This window comes from Dipodomys merriami, unplaced genomic scaffold (genome assembly GCF_024711535.1).
Source record: "Dipodomys merriami isolate MVZ:Mamm:240054 unplaced genomic scaffold, mDipMer1.0.p SCAF_5, whole genome shotgun sequence".
NCBI lineage: Eukaryota > Metazoa > Chordata > Mammalia > Rodentia > Heteromyidae > Dipodomys > Dipodomys merriami.
Genome location: NW_027206068.1, coordinates 648,299 through 654,314, shown reverse-complemented (window position 1 = coordinate 654,314; position 6,016 = coordinate 648,299).

Below are 6,016 nucleotides of genomic sequence, written 5' to 3'. Positions count from 1 at the left end.
ATAATCCATCAATCACAAGCCAGACAACAAAATGAGAGAGATAATTCCACTCAAAATTGCTACTAAAATGAAAAAATGGTATGAATAAATTAAATATGCAAGAATAAAATGGAAACAACTGAAAATTGTTGAGGCATAAAAAGTAATTAAAAGATATATCACATTCATGGGCATAGGGATATTATAAAGAGCCCAATTGTCTCTAAATTCAGTGCTATTCAAATGAAAATGTTAATGGTTATTGAGGGGAATATGAGATTTAGAACTTCAAACACAGAACAGAAAATGTATCAGAGTAGCCAGAAACTTTTGGAAACGATTCAATAATAGCAGCAATGATATAACAATACAGCTTAAACTATAAAAATGAAAGCAGTATAATGCTAGCATAGTCATGAAAAATAATCACTAGGAAAAATTTAGAAATTTGGAAATAGGCAATGTGTGCATGGAAATGTAGTACATGTTAAATATAATATTTCCAGATACTGAGGAACGAAAGTGTACTCAATAAATGGTTTTGGAGAAGATTTCCAAACACTGGAAATAGACTAAGAATAGACTAAAAGCCTATTTCATACCGTATTCAATAACAAATTCAGATGGATCTAAAAATATTGGGCAGAATGCATGAGCATATTTTTAAACCTTAAAATGGAAATTCAAATGAATAACACAGAACCTTAATGGCATAAAGGAAAAAAATGGTTGGCAACATAGCCACCTAAATTTTTTATGTTTTACAGAAATAATAAATAAACATTATATTCTGAGAGATAGAGAAGCTGTGAGGTATATCAACAATTAATATCCAAAATATAGCAAATTCCAGTAAAGGTAAAATCAAAGTTTATACACATCACTAAAAAATTTACAGTGTATGAATAGACAATTTATGGAAATTTTATAAATAATACTTTATAGATTTGTGTTCAACCTCACACAAGAAAACGTCACTCAAAAACAAAGTGATAATCCCTTTTTCTACAAATTTTGGTGACAACAAAATGAAAGAGGTAATTCCATTCAAAATTGCTACTAAAATGAAAAAATGGTATGAATAAATTAAATATTCAAGAATAAAATGTAAACAATTGAAAATTTACAAACTTTTGGGAGGACAGCTACAATTTTAAATGGATATATTGTTTGGTAAGGAAAGCTCATTATAGAAATAAACTATACTAAAATATTCAGGTGACTAAAAATGAATAAAATGTCAACTAAAATTGATATACACTTTACATAATGGTGGGGGAGGAGAACATTTTAATGTTCAACAGGATGGAACCAGAATAGTGACATATGCCTGAAATTTCAGTAACTGAAGAGGTTAGGATGGAATATTGTGAGTTCAAGTCAAGCTAGGGTTACAAAATGACACCCTGTCTCAACAAAAAAAAAATGAAGGGAGAGTTTTTAAATTTTTTGTTATTATAAACATGATGTACAGAAAGGTCACAATTACATAAGTCAGGTAAAGAGTTCATTTCTTTCTGGACCAAGTCAACCCTTCCCTAGCTCTCTCCCAGTTTTTCTCTCCCATCCCCAGTCACAATTATATAGTTTATTTTCAACATAGTGTCTAGTGAATACCAGTGCTACATTTGTTCACCCTTTGTCCCTCCATTTCTGTGGCCCACATCTTCCTCCACCTTACCCTCCCAAATACAGATAAACAAGACAAAAAGAAAAGAAAAGAAAGCACCAAAGAAAAAAAACCTCTTGTTTCCATTTCCTGGAGTTCATTTCGGTAAGTATTATTTTGTATGATCAGAGGAACACAGCATTGTGCCTTTATGTTCTTCCTCTAAGAGTATCCTCCTTTGGTCTCACTGTGTGTGAAGAGTTGAGGGGAGATGTTTTTTAATCATTAGATTTCTCACTGGTGGAATAGAAGCATTTCTACAGAACAAATTACCAACAGCATCCTACTTGAAACCACTGACCAGGGAACTCGGGGAGTTCCTGCATCATGTTTCTGTTAATTACTTTTGCCAAGACCACTGCGCTTATTTCTTCATCCCTCCATGGTGTAAGGTGACTCCTGCTTCTCTATACTTCTAGTTTTTCATAAATGTTGCAGTACTTTTACATAATCTCTTCATACTTTTTCCGATGTACTATAACTTGTGTATGGAAATACCTATCTTTAAAAATAATAATATAGTGCACCAGTGGCTCACACTTGCAATCCTAACTACTCAAAAGGCTGAATTCTCAGGATCACAGTTCAGAGCCAGTGCAGACAGGGAAAGTCCATGTGATTCTTATATCTAATTAACTACCCAAAAATGTGGAGCTGTGGCTCAAGCAGTAGAGCACTAGCCTTGAGCAAAAAAAAAAGTACTGGAACAGACTCTAGGCCAAATGGGCATCTGTTGCATATGTGCACATTCACGTGCATGCACAACACACACACACACACACACACACACACACACACAAAGTATTATCAAGTTGTTAGTCCACTATGGGGTTTTTCTTGCTCTTTTTCCTCAGCAATATACCTTGGAGGCTTCTCTCTATTGTGACATAAAACTCTTGCTGATTCTTTTTTATTATTAGATAACATTCCTTGATAAGGCCATAACTTGATAGATCTTTGATAACTTATTTCCAGTCTTCCATTTCTAGAAATAATTTTGTGAAAAATTACTGTTGTATGTACTTCTACAAAGGCGTTCTTGAGAGTGCTACAATGAGGGCTTGACTTGACAAATGGTATGGAGATGTAATTTAACCAGAGACTGTCAGATTGTCAGGATGAAAGGAGACTCAAGTCTCCTCATCTCACCTATTCTTAACATTATCAATTATTTTAATTAGTGCTAATTCAATGGTGGTTTTTGTTTTCTTTGAAGGATTTTGCATTTTCCTAGAGAAAAAGAAATGAGTATTCTTTCTAATTTTTATGTAAAATCCACTTATTTTCTATAAAATGTAATGAAAATTAAAAGTAAAAATGTACATTTGCTCTATTACTCATATGTTTATAGAATTATAAAAGCTTATGATAAATCTAGGATTTTCATTTTTAATGTTAGAATCATACATACCCATACATTATAAATATCTCTAGATGTCTAAGGTGAAATTAACTTTTTAATATCAAATTCATTTTTTCTTTGTGTTATTTACTCTGTGTGTGTTGTTTGAGAAGGCCGTTCTTCTAGAAGACTTAAATGTGATCTCCTGTCTTTGGGCTATAGCTAGGGTATTTACATTTTCAGCTTGATGATTTTTCAATATAACATGCTCTCTAGGAGCTCGTTCACATATCCTCCGGATAAGGCTGATTCGCCTATCCCAGGCACAAGTCTCAGGTGGACTTCAGAACTAAGTCCCAGCCCACCCGGAGCGCTGTCCTCACCTCCGTCTGCTCACATCCTCCTATACAGTCTCCTTTGGCTTCCAACGTCCCAGCTCTCAATGAGAAAAAAATAAATGGAAGCATTCCCAGTGCCCCCACTGGTTTTCATTTTCCCATACTGATTTCAGAGAGCCAGCAAAGAAACAGCCTGTGCCACCACCCACGGAGGCTGAAAACTGAGGAGCGGCCTGGGACTTCAGTGGTGGGAGGTCCCTGAGAATCCTGGACAGCTCCTGAAGATGTTTTTCTGGTGTTTCCTGGCAGAATAGTATGTCCCTGCACAAATTAGGACCAGTGGGTGGCAGGGAGTGGATCTCAAAAATGTTGGCAGGCACTGTCTAGGTCTGGACAATCACTATTCATGCAAGCATTCTTTCTACCCCCTTGAGCCATGCCCTTAGTTCCTTTGTTTTGCATTTTATTTTTGTGACAGGAGCTCTCTATTTTTTCGCAGCCAGCCTCAATCTCACCATCTTGCCTCTACTTCTGCAGTATCTGGGATCACAGGCATGTGCCACTACACCTGGCATGGACAATTTTTTTTAAGAATTATTGGGCTGGGAATGGCGGATTCACACTGTAGTCCCAACTACAAGATGTGACTCAAATGGGAGAGTACTTGCCTACCTAATGTGAGGACCTGAATTTAAATCCTAGTACTTGCAAAGAAAAAGGAAAAAGAGAGAGAGAGAAAGAAAGAGAAAAAGGAGGAGGGAATTCCCACAACTCCATTGGCTACTAGAGAAGGACTGAGACATCTCCATACTGAAGAACCAGTCCACACAGCCATACCCTGCTTTCTTCTGGACCAGAAAAAATTGTCTTCACTCTCTTGGATGCCTGTGAATTCTGTCAGGACTCTCACTTCTTTACAGTCTAAGAGCAGGCTTCTCCTACTTCACTTTTATTTAGAATCGAGAAACATTTCCTCCCATTTTTGTCACACCCTTCCCTGTACATTCTGAGCCAGGCTCAACTATGAGGAACATGGAAAAATCAAGCCCAGATCAACAAGGAAGGGGGAAGATTCACTCTGGATGCAAAGGCTTAAACAAAAAGGAGGCTTCATCTTCCTATTTCTGATAAGCCCACATCTGGCAGATGTGGAAGACCAGAACCAATGCAAGTATCTTTTTTGGTGATTGTAGTTGTTGTCTGTTATCACATCATGACTGCTGTTACCTCCTGGTAACAACTTAAAGTTTCAGGTGAGAAGATGAGGGAATGTCTTTTCATATCAGGAGGCCTAGAAGACTAGCTTTGTCTCATCTCCCTGAATTGCAGCCTTGAGAGCATCCTTATAGAGCAGCTGTGCTTCACCCACGTGGGCTTGAATAGTCACTCACCCTCTGAGCATCAAGGGACCTCAGCCAAATAAAACAATCAGAATAAATGTTACCATAAAAAGGGCAGAAATATTACTTGGTAGAAAATAGGCAGATTGCCATAAAGTCTATTAGAAAACAGGACTACAGTGAGAGAACAAACTCCCGAGGTAGTGATCACTGGTCCCATCACAGTACCCGTCAGGGAGGGTAGCAACCTGAAGCTTGTTATAGGTAATGCCTAGGTGGGCTGGGCTGTATCTCGGGAGAGCTCATGAGGAGAGAAAAGGCAGAATGTAGCTCAAGGGAAAGACACTGAGAAATGGGTGAAGCACAAGGCTAGAGAGTAGCTTTGGTGGACTGAGTGGGAGGAGGATGGGGAGGCAACTGGGGGGATAAGACATAGGTCATCAGATAGCCCAGTATATGAAACATTAGAGGAACTGTGGGACATCACAGATGTAAAGCAGACCTAAGCTAGTCCCTGGTGTATCTCATGACTGTCAAGAACAAAGATTTTAAGAAGAGTAATTCTGGATTCCACTCACTGGTGGGATTGGTGATCGTCATGGTCTGTCTGGCCCTGACCTTCCTAGAAATGGCCAGGCTCCTGTTTAAGTGACTACATTGTGGCAACAATGTCCAGAAGGGGAAGTTTGCAGAGTCCTTAGCAATCCTACCTAGCTCCACTTTCCACTTTAGTTATCAGTCTCCTCTCAGTCTATCATCGGTGCAGGAGAGCAGATAATGCCACTTCTGCCATCCAAGTGCTCCTGGTGTTTTATCCTTGCTGGTAGTTTCTGAGGATAGGTAGAGAAGATCTTTTCTTTTTCTTTTCTTTTTTTTTTTTTTTTTTTTTGTCAGTCGTGGGGCTTGAACTCTGGGTTTGGGTGCTGTCCCTCAGCTCTTCAGTTCAAGGCTAGAGCCGCAGTGCCACTTCTGGTTTTCTAATGATTTATTGGTGATAAGAGTCTCATGGACTTTCTTGCCCTGCCTGCCTTTGAACCATGATCCTCAGATCTCAGCCTCCTGAATAGCTAAGATTACAGGCTTGAGCCACTGGCATATGGCAATCTTTTCATTTTCTTTGTCATCATAAATACCTTCCCATCTTTTTGACTTGGGTAGTGTGTGTGTGTGTGTGTGTGTGTGTGTGTGTGTGTGTGTGTGTGTGTGTGTGTGCGTGTGCGTGCACACGCACGCCAATCTTAGGGCTTGAACCTGGGTACTGTTCCTGAACTCTTTTATTCAAGGTTATCACTACCCCTTGAGCCAACAGCTCCAATTCTGGGTTGTTGTTTTCTGTTTGTTTTTATAA